The following is a 24201-nucleotide window of genomic DNA, read 5'->3' on the forward strand; positions in this document are numbered from 1 at the left end:
TTATTCCTATACCCCTCCATTCCCCCATCTTTTTGTTGTACTTCTTACAAATTATAGCTTTCTTCATTGTATGTCCCAAACCATAGATTTGTCATAACTTTTTTTTGAAGTTTATGTCCTGTAAGAGGAAAAAGTGGAGCTACATAACAAAAGATACAGTGCAATCATATTGGCATTTATAATTGCCCCATGGTTACCTTTCTAGAGGTCTATACTTCTTTATGCCAATTTGATCCACTGTCTGGTGTCTTTTCCTTTCAGTCTGAAGATTCCCATTAGCATTGTTTTTAGGACAGGTCTAATGGTGATGAATTCCCTCAGCTTTTGTTTATCTGGGAATATTAATCACTCCCTCATCTTGAAAGGTAGTCTCTCTGGACATAAAATTCTTCAGCATTTTCAACATTTGGTCCCACTGCCTGCTTGTCTCCATGGTTTCTGATGAAAAATTGGCACCTAATCTTATCCATACTCCCTTGTACATAGCATGTGGCTTTTCTTTTGCAGGTTTCAGAATTCTCTCTTTGTTTTTGGCATTTGACAGTTTGACTACTATGTTTTTGGGCATTGTTTCCTCTGAGTTTGTCATGCTTGGGGTTTGTTGGACTTGCTCAACATGTGAATTCATGTCTTTCATTAAATTTGGGAAGTTTTCTGCCACTATTTCTCTTTCTTTCTTTTGCCCCTTTTTTATTATCTTTTTTCAAAAAAGATACATAGATCACACAAAATGTTACATTAAAAAATATGAGGTTCCCATATATCTCTACTCCCCTACCCACTCCTCCCACATCAACAAACTCTTTCATCAGTGCAGCACATTCATTGCATTTGAAGAATACATTTTGAGCACTGCTATACAGTGTGAATTATAGTTTACATTGTAATTTACACTCTCTCAGTCCATTCAGTAGGTTATGGCAGGATATATAATGTCCTGCATCTGTCCCCACAATATCATTCAGGACAACTCCAAGCCTCAAAAATGCCCTCATCACACCTCTTCTTCCCTCTCCCTACCCTCAGCAACTCCCATGGCCACTGTCTCCACATCAATGATACAGTTTCTTCCATTGCTAGAGTCACAATAATTCTATAGTAGAATACCAGTAAGTCCACTCTAATCCATATTTTATTCCTCCATCCTGCGGACCCTGGAATGGCGATGCCCACTCCACCTCTAAATCAAGAGCAGGCTTAGATCCCACGTGGCTGATGGATGGGATTCTCCTGCTTGCAGTTGTAGACTCTCTTGGCTCCCTGGTGTGTTGGTTACCCATCCTTACCTCCCTGTTAGGTGACCTGGATGAGTCCAACAAACTGGACTAAATCTCTGGACAGTCCAGAGATTCAAGTCTCCTGAGCATACACCAACCCCAGTGCCAGCCACAGGTTCAGCAAAAGTGGCAGAAGAGGCATGTGTAGAGAGGTCACATCTGAGTACAACTGCATCACACTCAGTAGCACAAATTCCAAAGTAGCACCCACTGGCAAGGCACTGGACTCCAGAGTCATCTATCATTACTGTAGGACCTGGGTGTCTCTGTAGCTCTCAGGAACACTACTACTTGGGGTTGTATGTACTTTGGCTGTCTCTGATATCCTGCTGAGACATGTGTAACTGTGACCCCTTTGATGACCTCCTGACTTACTTTGAAGTCTCTTAGCCATATAAACTCATTTGTCTTTACCATTTACTTCTTTTATTTGAGGTCTTTTTCTAGATGCATCACCAGCTGGTCTCCCACTATTTCTTTATTCTTTCTGCCCCTTTCTATATTCTGCTTCTGGGTCCTATAATGCATATATTGGTACTCTTGATGGAGTCCCATTGGTCTTTTAGACTCTATTCACTTTTTTCCCAATCTTTTTTCTTTCTGCTTCTCAGCCTGAATCACTTCAGTTGCCCTGTCTTTGAGTTCATTGATTCTTTCTTCTGCCAGCTCTGATTTGCTATTGGAAACACCTCTGGGAAATTTTTCATTTCAATTATTGTGCTACAGTATTTCTCTTTGGTTCCTTAGAAAAATTTCTCTTTATTGAACTTCTCAATTTGCTCATTCATCATTTTCCTGATATCCTTTAGTTTTTTCTCTGTTTTCCTTTATCTCCTTGAGCATATTGTGGAACATTTATTTTTTTTTATTTTTTATTTTTTTATCTTTTAATTTTTTAAATTCATTTTGTAAAAATATTACATTCAAAAAATATGAGGTCCCATTCAACCCCACCACTCCCCCCCCCCCCCCCCCCAGCAACACTCTCTCTCATCATCATGACATATCCATTGCATTTGGTAAGTATATCTCTGGGCATCGCTGCACCTCATGGTCAATGGTCCACATCATAGCCCATACTCTCCCACATTCCATCCAGTGGGCCCTGGGAGGATCTACAATGTCTGATAATTGTCCCTGAAGCACCACCCAGGACAACTCCAAGTCCCGAAAATGCCTCCACATCTTATCTCTTCCTCCCATTCCCCGCACCCAGCAGCCACCATGGCCACTTTTCCCACACCAATGCCACATTTTCTCTGTGGACTTTGGATTGGTTGCGTCCATTCCACATCTATGTCAAGAGGAGGCTTAGATTCCACATGGATACTGGATGCAATCCTCCTGCTTTCAGTTGTAGGCACTCTAGGCTCCATGGTGTGGTGGTTGACATTCTTAAACTCCATGTTAGCTGAGTGGGGTAAGTCCAATAAATCAGAGTGTAGGAGTTGAAGTCTGTTGATGCTCAGGGCCTGGCTATCATATTGTCAGTCCAGAGATTCAAATCTCCTAGATATATCTTAAACCCCAGCACCAACTACAATTCCAGTAAAGTAGCATGAAAGCCTTGTGAAAAGAGATCCCATCTGTGTCCAGCTCCATCATGCAGAAACACCAGCTCCAAAGAAGGGCCAACTGGCATGGCAGTGAACCCCATCTGCCATGACCATAGAACCTGTGGATCTCTTTAGCCCTCAAAAAGGACCAATACCTGGGGTTGTATCTACTTTATCTGTTTCTGAGACTCTGCTCAGGTGTGCATAACGGCAATCCTTCTGACATCCTCCAGACTCTTTTTTAGAGACTCATAGCCATATAAACTCATTTCTCCTTTCCATTTCCCCCTTAATTTAGGTCAAACAGCATTTTTAACTCCTGTTATTATATGTAGACAGGGATACTCTGCTGGTCTGTGTTGAACCTTGAATTCAAGGTCATTTTCTAGTTGCTTCATCAGTTGGTACTTGGCAGTGATCCCTCGGTGCCAGGGAGGCTCATCCCTGGGTGTCATGTCCCACACTGGGGACATGACATGCTGAGTTTGGCTTTGAGACTGGCCACATTTGAGTAACATGAAGGCTGTCAGGAGGAAACTCCTAGGCACAGTGCTGCTCTAGGCCTTGTTCTTATTTCAGGCATATAGGCTCACAAGCATAGTCATTAGTATCAGGGGCTCACTGTTGGACCCTCATTCCTTCCTGGTCCTTACCGTTGAACCTGGGGGACTGCTGCTGCTCCCCTAGGGACCACGACAGAGCACCCCCGGCCAGGAACCCAGTACCCCCCCCCAGCTGTTGTTTTTAATTGTTTCCACTATGAGTATATCCAAACATTACCATGCACCCTGGACATATGCCCTGTGTAACTCCCTGTCAACCATATATCACGTGTCAATAACATCCTATACCAGTATTCCTCTGCTGCCATTGTTGAACCACTCTGTGATCCTAAACTTCCTGAAAAGTGAAGCCCAATATAATGTCAGGATCCCTTACTAGTAAACTGGAATATAGCAATGGGTTTAAAGGTTAGATATAGAATACGTATTGATTTGGAAAAATTATACATCCTATCTTTTTCTTTTCTTTTTTCCTAATTATTGAGCTTCTCTTCACAAGAGCACTAGATCACAGTAATTCATATATACAATATACAGTACTCCCACACATCCACCATAAAACCTTTTCCCTTCCACAGCGATATTCTTATAACTTATTCATATCATATTTACTTAAACTGATGTACAGACTCTGAGACAATAGCTTTCAAACAAGGTGACATTTGTGCTTACATTGTGGTCCATAATTTAGGATACACAGTTTTCTAAATTTTTAGTTATCCTATGTTTTACATTATGGTTTACATTATTAGTCTGTCGTCCCCTATATGTTTATGGTGTAATATTACATGTTTTATATCCATCCTTGGGTACTCTCATGAAACTCCTCTCTTACCCCCACATTTACCTTGGTTCCATCCATTCAACATCCATTTTCCCCTCCCCTTGGGGCCCACAGTGACAGTCAACCTCCATTTCCCAAGGAGCCATGTCCAGAGATACTTGCAACAGTGTTCAGGGCCTGCCTTGCTCAACTGCCCTAATGCCCTGGGAGCCACCCTTTCTCTCGAAAGATACAGTTCCCTCTATTTGATGGCATTAGTCCTCCCCAGGATGTGGGTCCACCCCCACTCTCACTACTTGGGTCTCTACCCAATGGTACAACCCACCCTGGCAAAATGAGCATTCAGACATTCCCCAGGAGTCCATTCCACATCAGATCATCCCCTCCAAGCATCCTAAACAGGTAACCCTCCTAATTATATTTTGACACGATTTTCTCAGCATTTTACTCTTAACCAACACCTGACACTCTCCTATGTTCATATGTTGCTCCTCCCTCCCCCCAATTTTTGGGCAATATTACCCATCCACCCATCCCCAGCCCCCCTCAAACCCTCAAAGCCCCACCCAAAGGCAACCCCTTGCCCCCATTTTATCTCTTCTTTGTGCTCATACTTACCGCCAGCTCATCATAGATTCCACCCCTGCAGACATCGAATCACATCCTTCCTCCACCCCCCGATTTCCTGTAAGCCTATCTTTCAGTCTCTAGCTTCTAGCTCTCTGAGGCAGCTTGCTAATTTCATATCATTAAGGTCATGTAGTATTTGTCCTTCAATGCCTGGGTTGCTTCACTCAACATAAGGTTTTCAAGATTCATCCATGTTATCACGTGTGTTTGTAGTGTATTTGTTCTTACAGCCGAGTAGTATTCCATTGTGTGTATATACCACATTTTATTGATCCACTCATCTGTTGATGGGCATTTGGGTTGATTCCAACTTTTGGCAATAGTGAACAATGCTGCTATGAACATTGGTGTACATATATCGGTTTGTGTCCTTGTTTTCAGTTCTGCTGGGTATACACCCAGCAGTGGTATTGCTGGGTCATATGGCAAATCTATGGTTAGTTTTTTGAGAAACCACCAAACTGTCCTCCAGAATGGCTGGATCCTTCTGCATTCCCACCAGCAGTGGATGAGTGTTCCCCTTTCTTCACATCCTCTCCGGCATTTGTATTCTTCTGTTTTTTTCATAGCTGCCAATCTTATGGGAGTAAGATGGTATCTCATTGTAGTTTTCATTTGCATTTCCCTGATAGCTAGAGATTTGGAGCATTTTTTCATGTGCTTTTTAGCCATTTGTATTTCTTCTATGAAGAAGTGTCTGTTTAAATCTTTTTCCCATTTTTTAAATGGGCTGTTTATCTTCTTATTTTCAAGATATATGAGTTCTTTATATATGCAAGTTATAAGTCTCTTATCAGATATATGGTTGCCAAATATTTTCTCCCATTGTGTGGGTTCCCTTTTTACTTTCTTGACAAACTCCTTTGAGGTGCAGAAGGCTTTAATTTTGAGGAAGTCCCATTTATCTATTAGTTCTTTTGCTGCTTGTGCTTTTGGTGTGATATTCATGAAGCCATTTCCTATTACAAGGTCCTGTAGATGTTTCCCTACACTGCTTTCCAAGGTCTTTATGGTCTTGGCTGTTATATTTAGGTCTTTGATCCATTTTGAGTTGATCTTTGTATAAGGTGTGAGATGGTAATCCTCTTTCATTCTTCTACATATGGCTATCCAGTTCTTCAGGCACCATTTGTTGAATAGGCCATTCTCTCCCAGTTGAGAGGGTTTGGTGGCTTTATCAAATATTATATGGCTATATATATGAGGTTCTATATCAGAACTTTCATTTTGATTCCATTGGTCTGTGTGTCTCTCCTTATGCCAATACCATGCTGTTTTCACTACTGTAGCTTTGTAGTATGTTTTGAAGTCAGGTAGTGTGATTCCTTCAATTTCGTTTTTCTTTTTCAATATGTCTTTGGCTATTCGGGGCCTCTTTCCTTTCCAAATAAATTTCATAGTTAGTTTTTCTAGTTCCTTAAAGAAAGTTGTGTTGATTTTTATTGGGATTGCATTGAATGTGTAGATCAGTTTCGGTAGGATAGACATCTTAATAATATTTAGTCTTCCTATCCATGAACAAGGAATATTCTTCCATTTATTTAGGTCTTCTTTGATTTCCTTGAACAGTCTTGTATAGTTCTCAGTGTATACGTTTTTTACATCTTTAGTTAAATTTATTCCTAAATATTTGATTTTTTTATTTACTATTGTAAATGGTATTTGTTTTTTGATTTCCTCCTGATCTTGCTCATTATTGGTGTACAAAAATGCTACTGATTTTTGTGCATCGATCTTATAACCTGTGACTTTACTAAACTCATTTATGAGTTCTAGAAGCTTTGTTGTAGATCTCTCAGGGTTTTCTATGTATAGGATCATGTCATCTGCAAATAATGAAATTTTGACTTCTTCCTTTCCAATTTGAATGCCTTTTATATCTGGTTCTTGCCTCAGTTCTCGAGCAAGTACTTCTAAGACAATATTAAATAGAAGGGGAGACAATGGGCATCCTTGTCTTGTTCCTGACTTTAGAGGGAAGGATTTTAGGATTTCTCCATTGTAAACAATGTTGGCTGTAGGTTTTTCATATATACTTTTTATCATGTTCAAAAAATTTCCTTGTATTCCAATCTTTTGGAGTGTTTTTATCAAGAAAGGGTGCTGTATTTTGTCAAATGCTTTTTCTGCATCTATAGATATAATCATGTGATTTTTTTCCTTCAATCTGTTTATATGGTGTATTACATTGATTGATTTTCTTATGTTGAGCCATCCTTGCATACCTGGAATGAATCCCACTTGGTCGTGGTGTATAATTCATTTAATGTGTTGTTGAATACGATTAGCAAGTATTTTGTTAAGTATTTTTGCGTCTAGGTTCATTAGAGAAATTGGTCTGTAATTTTCCTTTCTTGTGGTGTCTTTGTTTGGCTTTGGTGCTAGGGTAATGTTGGCATCATAGAAGGAGTTAGGCAATGTTCCTTCTGTTTTGATTTTTTGGAATAGTTTCAGCAGGATTGGTGTTAATTCTTTCCAGAATGTTTTGTGGAATTCACCTGTGAAGCCGTCTGGCCCTGGACTCTTCTTAGTTGGGAGGTTTTTAATGACTGATTCTATCTCTTTACTTGTGATTGGTTTGTTGAGATCATCAGTTTCTTCTTTCGTCAATATGGGCTGCTTATGTGTTTCTAGGAATTTGTCCATTTCCTCTGAATTGTCATTTTTGGTGGAATATAGTTTTTCAAAGTATCCTCTTATGATAGTCTTTATTTCTGTGAGGTCAGTGGTGATATCTCCTTTCTCATTTCTTATTTTGTGTATTTGCATCTTCTCTCTTTTTTTCTTTGTTAGTCTCACTAAAGGTTTGTCAATTTTGTTGATCTTCTAAAAAAACCAGCTCTTGGTCTTGTTTATCTTTTCAAGTGCTTTCTTATTTTCTATTTCATTTAGTTCTGCTCTTACCTTTGTTATTTCTTTCCTTCTTCTTCCTGTTGGATTACTTTGTTGTTGTTTTTTTTAAGTCCTCCAAATGTGCAGTTAGTTCTTCAATTTTTGCTCTTTCTTCTTTTTTGATATATGAATTTATGACTATAAATTTTTCTCTCAGTACTGCTTTTGCTGCATCCCATAAATTTTGGTATGTTGTGTTATCATTATCATTTGTTTCAAGGTAGTCGTTGATTTTTTTTGAGATTTCCTCTTTGACCCATTGTTTTTCTAAGAGTGTGCTGTTTAATTTCCAAATCATGGTGTGAAATCTGGGCCTCTGACCCTTGCAAATTTCCAGCTTCACTCCAATGTGGTCAGAGATATTATTTTGTATGATTTTGATCTTTCTGAATTCATTAAGCCTTTCTTTGTGGCCTGGCATATGGTCTATCTTGGAGAATGATCCAAGTGCACTTAAGAAAATTGTATATCCTGCTGTGTTTGGGTGTAATGATCTATATATGTCTATTAGATCCAGCTCCTCTAATATACTGTTCAAATGTTTTGTTTCTTTAGTGATTCTCTTTTGAGATGTTCTGTCCAGAGTTGATAGTGGTGTATTAAAATCCCCCACTATAATTGTAGATGCATCTATTCTTTCACTTAGTTTTTCCAGCATTTGCCTCACGTATTTAGAGGCGCCCCTGTTAGGAGCATAAATATTTATGATTGTTCGATCTTCTTGACAGATTTTCCCTTTTACTAAAATGTAGTATCCTTCTTTGTCTCTCACAATAGTTTCACATTTAAAGTCTATTTTGTCTGATATTAATATAGCTACTCCTGCCTTTTTTGGGTTATTGTTTGCTTGTATGATTGTTTTCCAGCCATTCACTTTCAACCTCCATGAGTCTCTGGGTTTAAGATGTGTCTCTTGTAGACAGCATATAGATGGGTCATATTTCCTTATCCAATGTCCCAGTCTGAATCTTTTGATAGGTGAGTTTAATCCATTGACATTCAGTGTTATTACTTTCAAGGAATTATTTGTGTTAGCCATATTTTGATTGGAGTTGTGTTTGTCATATTTTGTTTGCTTTTTTTTCCCCCTTCTCTTTTTGTCTTTTTTTTGCTCTTACACTCTCCTCCAACTCTGCCTGTCCTGTTTTTTCCTTTCTTCCTGCAGAACTCCGTTTAGAATTTCTTGAAGGGGAGGTTTCTTGTTGGCATACTCTTTCAGTTTCTGTTTATCTGTGAATATTTTGAACTCTCCATCATTTTTGAATGCTAGTTTAGCTGGATAGAGTATTCTTGGTTGGAAATTTTTTTCTTTTAGTACCTTGACTATATCATACCACTGCCTTCTTGCCTCCGTGGTTTCAGATGAGTAATCAGCACTTAATCTTATGGAGCTTCCCTTGTATGTGATGGTTTTCTTTTCTCTTGCTGCTTTTAGAATTTTCTCTTTGTCTTGAGCGTTGGATAATTTGACAAGTATATGTCTTGGGGTGGGCCTGTTGGGGTTTATGACAATTGGAGTGCGCTGTGCTTCTTGGATATGTACATCTGTCTCTTTCAGTAGATTTGGGAAGTTTTCAGCCATTATTTCCTGCAACACTCCTTCTGACCCCTTTCCCTTCTCTTCTCCTTCTGGAATGCCTATAATATGTATGTTTGAGCGTTTTGCTTTATCATTCAGGTCCCTAAGTCCTAGCTGGATTTTTTCTATCTTTTTATTGACCAATTCTACTATCTATTTGATTTCCGATGTACTGTCTTCCACATCACTAATTCTCTGCTCTGCCTCTTCTAGTCTGCTGATATTTGCTGCAAGTGTATTTTTGATTTCTTGAACTGTGGTGTTCATTCCCATCATATCTGTTATCTTTTTGTGTATGTCTGCAATTTCCCCTCCAAGTGTTGTTTTCATGTTGTTAACCTCTTCCTTTACTTCAGTAAATTTGTCGGTGATAAGTGTTCTGAGATCTTTCATTTCTTCTGCGAAGTTCTGCTCCCCTTCCTGATTTTTAGTTTGTTCATTGGATTCAGCCATGTTTTCCTGATTACTGGTTTGGTTTGCTGTCTGGTCATCATTTTATCTTGACGGGTTTAATCAGTTCCTTAGCTTCTTTGTCTATTCTTGGCGATTAATTAGCTGTTGCTTTTGCGTAAGTGTTTTATCTTCTCTTTGTCACTTTGTTCTTCTTATTCTAATTTCTTATTGCTGGTTGAGTTCACTTTAAAGGAAAGTATTAGGGCCGGGGAAAGGCAATTGTGTAAGCAAGGAAAAAGTGTAAAGTAGTATTGGTGATAAATGTTAACAGAGCAACAATATGAGATCTGGAAGGATGGATATTAGATTCATGTAAGTTGCGTAGAGTTATAGCAGTAGGTAGAGTACCTATAATGAGGTAGTCGACTGAATATTGGAGGAATATGGTATGAATTTAAAAGCTAGTATTTTCGTGAGAGAGGGAAAGAGAAAAGAAAAGTAGTAGTTTCAAGAGTGGATAACAGACAGAAAACAAAACAAAGGTATTAGAAATAAAGAGTTAGACACTTTGTGGATCAAAGAAAGGGAGGTGGAATATAGGAGAGACAGTAGATGATGGAGGATATCAAGATGTAGGAGAAAGGGGATAGTGTAGTTAGTCAAAATCAATTCACACAGAAATGAGGCAGTGGAGGATGAGAAAACCCAGCAAATGTGAGGTGTTCCCTGCAGCACCTTCCCACCAAATCGATGTCCAGACACTTCCTGCCCTGCAAAAATCCCGAAACAGCCTGGTCCCGGAGAACCTCCAACGCTGCCCAGCCACTTCTTTGCAGGAGAGATCATCAGGTAAGCTTACTCAGCCACTATCTTGCCCCGCCCTTCTCTGGAACATTTATTTAAAGTCTTTGTATGGTATGTCCAAAGTCTGATTTCCTTCATTAATGGCTTCTGAATTTTTATCTTTTCTTACAGATGGGTGATCATTTCCTATTTCTTTATTTGTCTTATAATCTTTTGTGGCACACTGTACATTTTAATATTTTATGGTGTCAACCTTAGGATTTAGTCCCTGAGATTTCTGTTGCTTAAGTTTATACACAGCTAGTGATATGACAGAGATTTCCTTGAGAGCCAGGAATATTTTTAAAGATGCATTTTCTTGATTTGACACTCACCTAGTTATTGCAACTCTGTAAGTGTTTCCTGGGGTTTTAAGGAAGATGACTCTACCAGTTTTTGCAAGTTGTTTGAAGATAGATCCTATGGGGGAAATGGCACCTTGGAGTGTCTTATGACACCATCTTGGTCAGCTGGAAATTTCTTATGCCCATTTTTTTTCAATCGGTTTAGTTGTTTTCTTACAGTTGAGTATTATTTTATATATATATATATTCCAGATACTAGTCCTTTGTTGAATATGTAACTTGAAAATATTTTCTTCCAGTCTATAACTTGTATATTTGTTCTCCTAGCAGTGTCTTTCATGGAGCAAAAGCTATTACTTTCAATGAAGAAGAGTTGTTGTTTTTTTCATTAATGGACTGTGCTTTTGGTGTCATGTCTCTGAACTATTTTTCTAACCCCTGATATTTATTTTTACTCCTACTGTTATTTATATTTAGTTAGAAAAATCATCAATAACATTTTCAGTCAAATCTTAAATTTTGAATTAAAAAGTTGAAGTCCAAACTGATGACAATAAATTTAGAGGAAAAAAATGAGTAGAATCAGTTTTTCTCTACCTCTCATTTCCCACCTTCCCCTGTTAAAGATTCCATAGGCAGGGAAATAGTAAGGATGTTGGTATGCCCCTGAGAAGGGGTCCTCTGTCCTAGTATAACCTCTAAGCTGAGTTCCCAGAAAGAATGATAGAAATGCCAAATGGATCCAGAGAATCTCAGAGCCACATGTTTTGTATGCCAATTCCCAGGAAAACCCACAGAGCCAGCAAGACCTCTGAGTTCTCCAACCCTGAACATGGTCTGGCAACAAAAGAGATTACTGCATGCAGTGTTTCAGAAGAATGTGTGAGACCGCCTTGTAGAGTTCCTTGGCAGCTTGGGGAGTAATAGAATAGTTTCTCAGTGCACTGAGCATAGCTCTATTAAATTCCCAGTGGTACCAGAGTGGTATCTACAAGGAGATGTGGAAATAACTAAGAGGACTAGGCCCGGGGAGACTCTAGGGTTGGGATCAAGAGATGAAAAAGCAGCATCTGGCTGGTTTCACCAACCAAAGCCTATATGGGATAAATTATATCTCAGCAAATGTTATAATTCAAATGTCTTAGGTCTAGGAAATCCTTATACTCTCACCTTCAGCAGAACTTAGAAATGTTCCATGGGAAAGAATAGAAGGAGACCCTAAATTGATTTAAGTTTAGTTTAAATGGTCCAGTAGAATGAAAGCTTAAAATAGAAATTAGAATGAATTTTAGAAAAAAACCAATAATGTTACATTTCATTTATTTTTGAGCCAATGGACTGAGATTTTTTACTGTTATCAAATCTTCAGAGCAGACACACCTGTCAACTTGGCCTCCCACTGACAGATGTATGCAGTAGGATAGAAGTGGAGATAATTTTTTTAAATGAAAATGTTGAAAAATGACAAACATTTGCGTGAGAGATTAGGACAAAATAATTTCAAAGGTCAACATATGAATAATACATGTAAAACATTCTGTCTCTATGTGTTTTTCTAAAGACTCTTAATTCCAAAGTACTTCAATTTCCCAAACTTTAGTTTAGAAAGAATTCCCAGAAAGCTAAGGGAAAATAATTCATGGAATATTAGAACATGAAAAGTTGAAGTCATTGAGAGTCATCATTCCTCTGCTATACAATCCCTGCCTGACCACTATCTCTCTCCACCCCCCACACACATCAAAAAAGTCTTTTGTAAAAGAATGATTAGAGAGTTAGGACAAGAGTTACCTAGACTTTCCCTTTGGTTTATTGGTTCTGCCAGATACAGTCTTGCTTTAGAGAATTTATCCTCTTCTATGCTTCAACTACAAAAATGGTGCCGCAGTCATCAGCCTTGATCTCTGCTAAACTTTAACCTTGGATAAGCAACTATCCAGAACCACAGCTACTAGTCTTTCGCTTTAAAAAAAATTTTTTTTAATCAAAGCTCAATGTCTAAAACCTAACTCATTCCTCATTATCCTTTCCCCAAACTCTCCTCTCCAGACTTGTTGATTTCATTCTATTTTGAAATTGTAGTTAGTGCAAGGATCTTAGTACATATTTTCCCAAAGAGTAGGAGCCTTTAAAACATGTTATTTTCTCCCTAGTTGAAGTCTTGAAGTTGAAAGTGTTTCCATTTCTTATACTGTTCTTCTGAAGGAAGGAACAAAGCTGAAGAATAAGCAGAAGAACATGGTTACAGGAGAAAGTGTGAAGGAAGCTGCCATCGCTGTTGGCTGAGATGATAAGTGAGCAAGGATTCCAGCCACAGATGCCATGATTTCAGGGTGAGGTCAGTGGTCCGCATTCCCAGAATCCGAGGACAGTAAGATTCTGGGTGTGGTAACTCTTCTCCAAGCCAGCAGTGTTTCCAGCCAGGATGGCTATGTGCCGACACTAAGAATGCAGATGATTTCACCAAGCACAGCCACCAACTGCTTGCCTTGGGGTTTTGTTCACAAGTTGGCTTAGACCTGGTCATGTGGATTTGAGTATATCATGTGCTTCCCAGTCCTGCCCAGGCCATGCATTGTCTTCTCCTACCCATTTACTGCCAAGTGGGTGGCTGCAGCTGCTGCCACTGATAGCATATTCTCCATGGTCTTTATCCATGCCAATGCCATGAGGGGGAATAAGGACTGACAGCTGACTTTGACTGGCTCTTTGTCTTCTTGTTGAATGAAGCATGCTGAGGAGAGCTGACCTAGTCCAACTTTTCTTTTTACATTATTTTTCCATTTCCTTAATTTCTCAGAGAGTGCATGTGTCTGTTCTCCTATTAGAGCAGGAGTTCTTAACCTTTTTTGTTCCATGGACCCTTTGCCAGTCAGGCAAAAACCATGGACCCCTTCTCAGAATGGAGTGGCAGATAGTTTTATGATGCTCAACATCAGCATGTCTTTAAATTAAATTTTAGTATTATTCAAAATTACATTTTGTGGGTTTTAAAATTTTTAATTATAATTACATTGATTATAACTCTGCGGAGTGAAATTTTCAACATCTGTAACTTGTGCTGATCCTGTAATCTATCCTCACAAAATGGTGCCCCTACACTTCAAAAGATCAAAGACACTGTTTGGGAGATCTCCTGTTTGCTACCTATTCTGTGTAGCCAGGTAGTTGGCCAACTATGTCACATAATAGTTTGTACACAGAAGGACTGTGATCACTTGTGATCTAGCCTTGGATCTAATAACTACTGTAATTTCAAAGTATGGATGACCATAAGTGATTTTTCATGATGTGCAACAACTGTAATGTGATATGAGATGAATACTACTATAAGCTATTGTATACATTCATAAGTGAATGAAATTCTAGATTTCAGTGAGCGTGCAGAGAAAATAAAAATAATAAGTTGATTTTTTTTTCAATTCAAGCTCATGGACTCCTGAAATCTTTCCATGGACCCTATGGAGCTCTGTGGACCCCTGGTTAAGAACTCCTGTGTTAGAGCCTGAGAGGGCAGAACCTGTAACAAGGCTACCTCAGTTTAAATCCTGACTCCATAATTTTACAAGCACTTTGATATTAGGTATATTACTTAACGCTGCTGTTCCTCAGTTTCCTTATCTGCTATGCAGGGATAATAATACTAATCTCATGGGGCTATTATCAGAATTAAATAAATTAATATATATTAAGAACTTAGAATAGTGCCTATAATAGTCAGCCAAAGGGGTACTGATGCAAAATACCAAAAATTTGCTGGTTTTTATAGAGTATTTATTTGGGGTAGGAACTTACTGATACCAGATCATAAAGCATAAGTTACTTCCCTCACCAAAGTCTATTTCCATGTATTGGAGCAAGATGGCTGCCAACATCTTCCAGGGTTCAGGCTTCCTGGGTTCTTCTCTTTCCAGGGCTTGTTTCTTTCCTAGGGTTCCTCTCTTCCTGGGGCATGCTTCTCTTTCCTCTGTGTGCTTACTTCCCTGGGCTCCAACTTAAGACTTCAGCATCAAACTCCAACATCAAAACTCCAACATTAAGAACCCCCCAACTCTGTCTTTTGCCATGTCTTTATCTGTGAGTTCCCACCCACTAAGGGGTGGGGACTCAATGCCCTACTGGCACAAAAGGTTTATCTGATTACTTAATCAAGTAAACCTCTGAATCAAATATAATCTAATATGCCCAGAGGAAAAGATCAGTTTATAAACATAATCCAATATTTCTTTTTGAAATTCATAACTGTATCAAACTGCTACAGTGCCTAACATAATTGCTAGCTATTAAAATTTTTATTATTGGGAAGGTTGAAATTGAATAACACAGTTGAAATTCTGCCAGTTCTAAAGGAGGTGTTTATAAACAATAACAATAGATAACATTAGATAACATTTGTTTAACACTTCACAATTTTAAAGAAATTTATATTTGCTATGTCACTAAATCCTGTGAGAGAGAGAAAACAGAGAGCTTTGTTATGCCTAATATGTGGAGGAACTCAGAAAGTTTAATGACTTGTCTAAGATCAAAAAATTTGTAAGTGGCAGAGCCAAAACGTAAATTCAAGGGCTTTTGACCCCACACTTCATACCCTTTCTACTATATCAAGCTGCCTCACTTTCTACCTATCTTTCCAATCAGCATTTGTTGAGTACTGATTTGGTACTAGAATAGGTGAAATGGAACTGGGTGTGATGAAGAAATGGTCTCCATCAACATGACTCAAAGTAGACAAGCTGATTTACTGCCATTCACCCAAGAGATGGGACTCCTCATATGCACAAAATTTAATTGTTATAAGTTGAATGATGGAGAGCATTGGCTTATTATTTAAAGAAACTTATTTTAGGAAATGATCTCCTACATCACTCAGTGTTTGGTCATAAAATCAGAAAACTACCCTTAGTATTTTAGCAGGAAGGAATTTAATTCATGGAATTATGTGCCTATAAAACTATTAGAAGGACTGGGGGAGCAAAAGTCACAGGGAAATTTTGCTGCCTTTGGGGAAATCAGGAAGTGCCTCTGGCAGTTCTAAGACAGGGAAATCACTAGCACTCCCCGGAAGCCAATGCAAACCTCACGTCTTTCCACAAGTCTATCTAATGTAGCCAGAAGGAGAATAAACAGGGGTTTATTCTTTTCAGCCTTCTAAATCTTACCTTCGTGTCTTTCATTGGCTGAATCTGAACACAGACATTGCTGCAAAGGAGTGTGGGAAATGTAGTTTCTAGGCTTCCAACTCTGTGACACAGGGAATAATTTAGTAGGGCAAAGATACTGCTGAAGATCAATATTCGCTACATAGCAGTCCTCCATTGAGTTTCAAATGCCTAATGATGGAGATGATTCTCTTCCCCAAGTTCAGGAAGCTAAAATGTGTTTACTCAAGGTTGGTGTCACTGTTGTCTTATCCCACACCAGTAAAAGAGCTGAAAGTTTTCCCTTTTTTCCCTTTTTCAGTATCTTATTGGCTGGTATTAAAACTTCTAGAGAAGCTGCTTGAGGGTTACCCTAAGACTCTGGCCCATGTAAAGGAAGATGTCTATCTGGGTCTCTCAGAAGATCTTAGGGTTTGGGATGTTGACATTTGTGTTCAATAAGAAATATGTGAGTGATTCGTGAGTAGCCACCAGGGAAAGCCTCATACTGTACAGGGCTCATGTGGTTCCTCAAGGCTGGTGGTGGGTTGTGCTCTCTTATGTGGTGATCTAGAATCAAAGACCTGATCCCTGCTCAGTTCATGCTGATCTCTCTTCATCTGAATTCTTTGCTCTCTCTGTATACTTCCGGTCCAGTCCCCCAGTCTTTGGGTACATACGCCCACCCACCTCTCCTCCCTCCCTCACCCCAGTCCAAGTGTAATGCTCTAGGGGTAGGGGGCAGTTAGTCAGGGACTCTTCCTATCCTCTTCCAAATTCTAAGCTAACATATAACCCATTTCCTCTGAGTTTTCAAGGGCTTTTCCTTTCTCAACAAAACCTGGTTCTAACCTATAACAAAAATATTGGCTTTCAATATAATTGTTTCTTGTATGAGCTGCAAGAGCTTATTTTGGAAATTAAAAACTGCATTTCAAATATTTCTCTCCAGAAATATTTCCAGGGATTGACTCAGAGATGGAGAGCCACTTGATTTTTGACAGAGGCACAATTCGATGAGGAAAGGATGTTGGTGTGTGTTTGTTTGTTTTTAACAAAAATGTGTTGGAGCAATTAGATATCTATATGAAAAAAATTAAACTTGATCCCTCCATCTTACTATACTTACATATTAATTTAATGACTAATAGCTTTAAGTATGAAAGTTAATTAATATTCTAAAAGAAGGAAGGAGAGTATCTTCCTGACTTTGGGACAGAGAATGATTTTTTTGGTAAACAGGACACAAGCACTAACCATGAAAGAAAAAAACTAGTAAGTTGGATGTATTGGACTTGCTGAATTAGACTTAATTTCTTAAATTTCAGACTTCTGCTTATCAAAAGGCACTAATAAGAGAGTGAAAAGGTAAACTAAAGACTGGAAGAAGATACATGTAACTGGTCAAAGGACTAAAATCCATAATATATAAAGAATTCCTATGAATCAATAAAGAAAAGAAAAACTGATTTTTTAAAAATATAGGGAAAGACTTGAACAGTAACTTCACAAAAGAGAATATCTAAATGGCCAATAAGTCCATGGAAAAATGCTCAATAACATTAGCCATCAGGATAATGCAAATTAAAACCTGAATGAAATACTGTTGCGTACCTACCAGAATGCCTAAAAATTGTAAAAGATGAATAAAATCAAGTGTCAGCAAGTTGTGAGCAATTGGAACTCTCATGCATTGCTGACGGGAGTTTAAAATGTTACAATCACTTTGGAAAACTTCTTGGTGATATCTATTTATGCTAAACATACGTACTTTTCCTAAATATATGCCCAAGAGAAATACATTTTTACATCCACCAAAAATATTTACAAGAATGCCTACAGAAGCTTTATTCATAATAGTCAGAAACTGGAAAAAACTCAACTATCCATCAACAAGAATGGATAAATAAATTGCGGAAAATTTTATAATTGTGATACACTTATATAGTACAGCAATATAAGTTCCTTTAAGCATTAAAGGAACAGACTGCTGCTCCACCAAACAACACAGATAAATCTCAAAGAAAATCTAAGTGAAAGAAGCCAGACAAAAATGAGTAGTTCCTATGAGATTCAGGAATAGACAAAAGAGTTCTAGGGAGATAGAAGTTAGAATCTACCTCTTGGGAGTGGGTGGATGTTGAATGAGATGTGTTGTCATATCTCTGTCTGGGTGATGGTTACATGGGTGTATACAGTTGTAAAAATCCACTGAGTCACATACTCGGTGCACCTCACTGTAGTCATGTTATACTTCAATTTAAAAAGAGAGAAAAGGAGTCTATTTGTGAAACTTAAGATGCACTTCAAATATTTTTTTCCCTTTTAAAAGAATCTTTAACAATTTTAATTCTCCTCCAAGAAATTTGGATTCCTCTGATTGAGTTGAGCGACATCCACAAGCAAGAGAGTATGGAAGAGAGTTTCTTGATACATTTGGAGAGACATGTATGTACCAAAATAGGTGGTGGAAGGGTGAAAAGAGGAAACCATCCTCATCAGGCTGCCCTTTGTTGCCCTAGTGCTCTCCACACACAACACACAATGGCCAATCAACATTTGCTGATTTACTGAGTCTTTTTAAACAGACTTGGCCAGGTTAAAGTCAAAGGAAACAAGCATGATTGCTTCAAGATGCACATACCTATTTCAGGAGATCCTCTAGTGGACCTCTTTTTCCCTTGGATGCAGAAGTAGGTGCTTGGCTCAGCGTAGCGCCTTGATTTTCTGTGCTCTGAAGCCCAAGCTCAGCTTCGTATTGGTCAGGATAGCTCTGGGTTCACCTGACGGTAGCCTCTCCAGCCTGGGAAATTCCCTTCGATTTAAAGCTTACTGGCACACCTCCCACTGCCCCTCCTGCTTTGCTTGGTGACCTCTGGGTAAACTAAACAGGCTAGATTTGAACAATCCCATCATCAGCAGACGAGCTTATCTCAGTCTAGTCACAGACTTAAAAGTACCTGCACTTTATGTTTGGGAAAATCCATCCTGTGTCTACAGAAAGGAACATCCCCTCCCATGAACTTCTAATAAATATCTGGAAGATCTCAAGGAGTGAACCTTGGCTGACCCGCTTGCATACATCTTTGAAATCTTTCCCTTCCGCACTTTCTGTGGAGCTGGGCGAGTGGTCTGAAAACCCTTGAACACTTTTGTGAACCATAAATTCAGAAAACTGTTAGTTTGGGGATTTGAAGAACAGATTTCAGGAAGTAGCGAGGAATAATCATGTTTTGGGTCATTTCATCATTGCCCATTCCCAGGGGTTTACATATGTTCTCTGCCTGTATCCCTACAGATCTGCATTTCCTGTTGAAGGAACAGAACCAAGTCAGTATTCAATTTGCAAATGATATTCATCAAAATTGTATTTTAAGTGACAGCTCTTGGTAATGTGGGGATAGCTACATGTCTCACAGAAGATCTATTCTGTCTGCTTGAATGCGAAGAAGGCAATGTATGTCTTCTCTGCATAAAGAATCATCTCATAAATATATATTCCTTTCCCATATGGCACATCTTCTCAGCCCTCACTACATGTGCATGCAGAAGAGCCAGCAGTAGCTTTGAGCTTTGTGACCAAATTCATTTTACTTTAAGAAACCAAGGGTCTGACCTTAGCTCAGAGTCATATTTTAAAAAGATAGATTCTATGTTTTGCAACTGGAAAATGAAAACTCTTTGCTTGATGAATTTATTTCACATCTCTATATGATGGAATAAATGGAGATAGTGATAATTAAGGGGGAAATCATTCATTGGCCTCTGAGAAGAATTCACAGAATTTGGAGGGTTTGTGTTCCAGTCTAGAAGTAGAGTCCTTTGTTGTTTGAACTTGTTTATTTTGGTCAAATGTCACTGCAGAGGGAAAGGGGGATTAGAATGTCTTTTGAATAACTTCAAAAAGCATCTCAGACATCAAAGGGGTCATACAAACAACATTATAATGACAATGTAAATGAACCAGCAATGGATATATTGTATTTCCTTTAAAAGTACACAGGGTTTAAAATTAAAGGGAGAATGCCTACAGAGAGGGTTTGTGATTTTATTGAACCAAAAATGTTTATAAAAGATTGATTCTATGCTGGATAGAAACAAAACAGAATAATTTAAAATTGAATTTAAAAATTGGCAATTTGATGTTTTTTAAACTCGTATTAGCTAACAGGTTTTAAACACAAATAATCCTTACTAATTATTGAAAATGCTGAAGCTACCCTGGTAGCAAAGACTTAGTATTTCTACATTAAATAACAACTCTATCACCATTTGAAAAACAAAGAGTGAGAAATATGGGCGTCAGCAGGAATTCCAAGGACAAGTTAAGGCTGAGATTGCAAACTGGCTGCCCATGGGCTGAATCTGTTGTGCATTCGTGTTTTATTTGGCCCATAGATTATTCAAAATATTTTTTGAATTATTTACCAGATTTAAAAATAGAACAATTTGACCTAAAATTTAAGATATCTGGCTTTCCTTGACAAGTCAGAAAATCTGATTCCTGCAGGATAACCATTAGCAGCAGCTGAGGGCAGGCTACTGCAGATGGAATGTAGTCCCCCCGTTTGCGAGAGCATGCTCCTGAACTGCTGCCACCAGTCACATCTTCTGCCTGGTCCCTCTAGGCTTTGAGTGTGTGTGGTCCATAGTTAGGACTAGAAATAGAAGGCAGCTCCCCCTGAAAATGGGATTCTCCTTAAGAAAGATACAAAGCATTTCTGCTCTGTGTCCTGCAAATGAAAAGACAAGACAAAACAAACCAAAAAACCACCTCTGGATTACTCTAGGTTTGAATAAATCTCAAATGCAAGTTTCTTTGCTTTACCATCACTCTATCCCAGATCTCTAGCTTGTTGTTCACAGACCCTTTCTCAAAGGGGCAGAAGGAATACAGGAAGCCATATCTCTGGTCAATACTTTACTTGTTGATACAGCTCCTGAAGACAGATGGCCCTTGAAGATAAAATTGAATTTTGGCATTAACTATGACAATTAATTTTCCAGGTTCTATCCTTAGCCACTGAGAAATGAGACTTGCATATTTTACTGGTATATTTAATTATTGTCTGGAATCTTTGTGTAGACACAAGGTAGCAACTGCTTCTGTTGGTCCAAGTTTTTGGTTGGTGGAGATACGTTCCTAAGGAGAACAAGATAATGAGGTCAAGCATGGCCTGGACCAGTCACATGATGACCACAGAAAATAGCTTTACATCAAGCCACCCATCTTGTATACATAAACTGTTTATCATAAGGAAAGAGGAGGTTAGAAAGTTTGCTGAATCATGGCATAAACCCCTCACTATCATGAGTAACTAAGAACAGTGTAAGCAGCAAGGTGCCATCCTATAATCAGGTCAGCTTATTTATACTTGTTTTATACCTCAGTTGCTGTCACCTTGGATTTGAATAAATAGGTTTGGACTATGCCAAATGTCTAGACCATTTATATAATTTATAAGATAGCCATAGTTACATCTTAGAATAAGTTCACATAATACTAGAAGAATACCACAACCGGGACTTAGGGAACTTAGATCAAGTTGGCATGTGGATTAATTTTACTAGAACTCAATGTGAAACACAAAAGCTGATGCCCAGAATTTGCCAAGATTCTCCTTCCAGGCATGACTAGAATCTGTGTTTCATCACAGATCCCTTTCCCTCCAACCAAAATCTATACAGACAAGACCCATTGCTACCACCAGATGAGAAGGATACAATTATCTCCTTTACTTGTGTTTCTCCTTGATCTTTCTTGTGCCCCAATCTTATTACCATTCCTCCTCAAAAAACTCCCTGAACTTGTCCCTTCTTCTCCATTGTGCAAAGATCAGGCCTGGGCAGCCTTGGGTGTCTCTTTGCAATGAGAGTTCAGGAGATGGCAAAAATATGGGTTTGGAAGTTAGTTCCTGAGGAGATTAAAAATTCTTGATTGCTTTCATGATTGATGGCATCTATTTGTTTCCCCGTTCTAGATTTATTCAACTGATTTATTCAATAAATATTTATTAGCCAAGTATTTCAGGCTAGATATAATTCATGAACCATAACATTTAGAAGTTAATCAGTTACTTTTGTCTCATAACCCATAACCAGGGTGATGGTTAATTTCATGTGTCGACCTGGTTACCTCATGGTGTTGAGTTGTTTGGTCAAACACTGGCCTGCTTGTTACTGTGAGGGCATTTCATAGATGGGATTTGCATCTATAATTAACTGGTTGCATCTATAATCAGCAAAGGAGACTGAGACTGCTCTCAGCAATGTGGAGAATCTCCTCATCCAATCACTTGGAGGTCTTAAAAGCCAGAACTGGGATTTCAGAAATCAGAAGAATTTCAACATTGACACTTCCCAGAATTTCTAGTCGACCAGCTTTCCCTGGAGAATTGGGACAAAGGACTTCAATATCTTTGTCAGAGTTTCCAGCTTGCCACCTGCCCTACAGAATTCGGACTTGCCAACCCCCATAGCTGTGTGAGCCAATCCCTTCTAATACATCTCTTCATTTTGTTCTTTTGCAGAACCCTGACTAGTATATCCAGGGATGGAAAAAAAAGCCTCCCTCTGTAATACTTGTTGGTATACTACCTTCCACATAATGATGTACTTTCTCATGGCTACTCAAAATTTTTGTTCTTATATTTATCACCTTAACACTACCCATTAATTTTTTTTCTGCTTCTGAAAGCACTTCTTAACAATGTGTCATGGATAACAATCAAATAACCATTTGGATGCTCTTTTATTTTCTTTCAAATGAGTTAAATCCATTTAGTAGAAAACTTTTTGGGAGGTGCCTTATCCTCTAGTGGAGGAATAAAGTAATTCCTTTCTTATTTTTAATCCTTGGTTTCATCCAGAAATGCAAATTTGCTATTTTGTCTGTATAACTTGTTATATATAAGCCAGGCATGTCCCAGGGATAATGTTTTTGTTGTCAGCTTTCCCAGACTGTATCAGTAGTCACCATAGTTGTTCAGAGCTGCAGAAGGATCTATATAAGACAAGAGGTTAATTAAGCTATGAGCTGAGGAGTCAGAGAGGAGTCAGATAAGGAAGCACAGTGCCATTGTAATGCTGTCCCCAGCATGATGAGGACATCAAAGCATGGGGCTGGTGTATATGACTCAGCCGCCTCCGTGATTCAGATCTACCGGAACTCACTTTAATGAGGCTCTTTGTACAGTCACAAGACCCTTCAATAAAGACGTCTTGCAGAGTCTCCTGTAACTTAGCTGCGCAATGGAGAGAAATAGAAAGTCGTTGGAGATGTAGAAACATCAGAACTTAGACACAAGAAAGGCCAAGAGAAGCATGAGAGAAGAGCATTCTTTTACCCTTCTCAGGATGATGCTTGGCTACCTTGAAATTTAGTATGTTGTAATAGGGTCTGATGTATCTTGAGGTTATAGTGAAAGCTAATTACTAGTGATTTTGTTTAAAGATTAACTTCACAGAGAAACAGAATACTCAAAGGAGAAATAAGTGTCTATTAATTTGGACCCCAAATTCAATAGCCACTTATACCTGTTTTTATGACTGCACCGCTTGCTTAAAAGTCACGTGGTAAGTGATTGAGACGAACATGCAGGTGAGAAGCCCCAGAAGCAGTTTCCATACCACACAGCATGCATAGGAGAACACATTTAGCTTATTTCAGCTTTGGAACCTACATCCCCAGCTTTAACCCTGTGCAACAGTCTGGCTAGCTACCAAGGACTAGACTTAATTTTTACCCTTGAGTATAAATTAGTCCAACACATTGGCTGCAGGGCTCCAAAGCTCAGCTCTAACTCAACCTTTCTGAACCCCAGCATGCACTGCAGCCAGACCTCTTAAGCCCACCAGGTAATTAAGCTAACTTCCTGAAGAGAAAATTTCAAATGCAGGGGTGTTGTATCTTAGCTATAAATGAAATGCTACTGAGATGGTAGGCAAGAGAAAGGGCCTTATCTTTTCTATGTCTCAGATACAATTCAATTCCTAAAGTACATATTTATCTAGCATCCATAGGGCTAAAGGCATGCCTAAAGCATACAAATTACACTAAGTAGTTATCTTTTTGTTAGAAAAAGCTGTTAAAGAATTATGTTTGTCTGACTAAAAATGTTCAGCTCCAAACATTTGTCCTAAAAAATGCTCAGCCTCAAATTATACCAGAATCATTAGGCCTACATTAAGTATAATTGGATTCATTACTCATCTCATTGAGGAGAAACTAAGTTACCA

At 38.6% G+C, this 24201-nt stretch overlaps 1 long non-coding RNA gene across 1 annotated transcript in view; it reads right to left on the bottom strand.

Annotated features, from left to right (window-relative positions):
• Nucleotides 1-18784, bottom strand: part of LOC139436666 (uncharacterized) — a 59831-nt gene extending 41047 nt beyond the window's left edge. Inside the window, exon 1 of the long non-coding RNA XR_011646012.1 lies at nt 18608-18784. This is a non-coding gene — a long non-coding RNA (uncharacterized lncRNA). The remainder of the gene's footprint in view (nt 1-18607) is intronic.
• Nucleotides 18785-24201: the final 5417 nt, after the last annotated feature.

The sequence above is a fragment of the Dasypus novemcinctus genome, chromosome 2 (genome assembly GCF_030445035.2).
Source record: "Dasypus novemcinctus isolate mDasNov1 chromosome 2, mDasNov1.1.hap2, whole genome shotgun sequence".
In the NCBI taxonomy this organism is placed as follows: Eukaryota; Metazoa; Chordata; class Mammalia; order Cingulata; family Dasypodidae; genus Dasypus; species Dasypus novemcinctus.